Source organism: Alexandromys fortis, unplaced genomic scaffold (genome assembly GCF_014885135.2).
Source record: "Alexandromys fortis isolate MF-2015 unplaced genomic scaffold, M_Fortis_MF-2015_v1.1 scaffold_128, whole genome shotgun sequence".
Classification (NCBI taxonomy): domain Eukaryota; kingdom Metazoa; phylum Chordata; class Mammalia; order Rodentia; family Cricetidae; genus Alexandromys; species Alexandromys fortis.
In genome coordinates this window covers 1,011,054-1,012,646 of record NW_026068012.1, presented here as the reverse complement: position 1 = coordinate 1,012,646, position 1,593 = coordinate 1,011,054, and positions in this window count along the sequence as shown.

Genomic DNA, 1,593 nt, shown 5'->3' with positions numbered 1-1,593 from the left:
TATAAACCCTACCACTGAACTACACACACCTCCAGCCCGCGGAGTCTGAGTTCTCTTCTTTATCTCAGAAGGGTCTGTTTGGCATGCTGTAAGAACTGGTTTATATTTGTATGAGCCTGTGCATGTGGATTTGGGTTGTTGTTTGCTTAGGGTAGAGATTGAACTCAATGTCTCCCGCTCTGCCACAGAACTACCCCACTAGCCCTATTTTGAATTTTACATTTATGTATTTATTTATTTATTTATTTATTTATTTATTTGGGTTTTTTTTTTTTTGAGACAGGGTCTCTCTGTATAATAGCCGTAGCTGTTCTGAAACCCCCTCTGTAGACTAGGCTGGCCTCGAACTCAGAGATCCGCCTCCCTCTGCCTCCCAAGTGCTGGGATTAAAGGTGTGCGCCAAACCATCCAGCGAATTTTGCTTTTAAATATTTCTTTATTTTGAGACAGGATATCACTGTTGTGGTCTTGCTTTTCCTGGAACTTGCTATGATGCCCAAGCTAGTGTCAAACTCACCAGACTCTGCTTGCCTCTGCTTCCCTAGAGTGGGAGGTAAAGGCATGTGGCCACCAGTGAAAGATGCTAGTTTTCTTTTTTCTTTTATTTGTTTATTTATTTATTTGCTTGCTCTCTTGCTTGCTTTTTCGAGACAGGGTTTCTTTGTGTAACAGTCCTAGCTATCCTGGAGCTCACTCTGTAGATCAGGCTGGCCTTGAACTCACAGAGATCCACCTGCCTCTGCTTCCTGGGTGCTGTGATTAACGGCGTGCACCACCACTGTCTAGTTTAGTTTTTCCATTTCCTCTGTCCTACTAAAGTTTGAAACCATCTAGTGAATTGTATAGGAGCAGGAAATGGCGTTGCTGTGCTTAAATTGGACAGAGGTTTTAATACCGAAAAGCTTAGTCAACAACACCCAAAGGAATAAGTTCCCGGGCAAAGCCACAACGATGTGGGTGATCACAACACACCCACTTAGTTCTAGAGCAGCCTGGGGTCTCAAACCAGGTCCTTGCCCGATTAGCAACTTCACGCCAGCTGGTATCCAGTTTGGAAACTACACTGCTAGGCAGATGGCTCTATGAGGTGATTGTCTGAGTCAATCTCCAGCATCCGCAAAAAAAGATTGGTGTACAGCTGGAACCCCACCAGCACTAGGGGGGCAGAGACTGGCAGATCCTGGGGCCTACAGGCCAGCCAGCCTAGCCTAAGTAGTGAGTTCCAGATTCAAAAGAGACCGTGGTGGTGATATTTTGTTTGTGATTTGACAAACAAAGCTTGCCTAGAGATCAGAGGCTGTGCAGAGCTAAACCACTAGTTAGCCTTAGAGGCCAGGCAAGAGTGGTGTTGTAAGAAGGATGCTGCTTGTTGGTTCCTGGCTGCCCCGCTAGCTTAGCCCCGAAATAATCACACAGAAACTGTATTAATTAAAATCAATGCTTGGCACATAAAATCTAGCTTCTTATTGGCTAAATCTTATATTAATTTAACCCATTTCTATTAATCTATATATCATCACATGGCTGTGGCTTACCAGCTAAAGTTCACAGCGTCTGTCTCAGGCAGCGGATCCATGGCTTCTCTCTGACTCC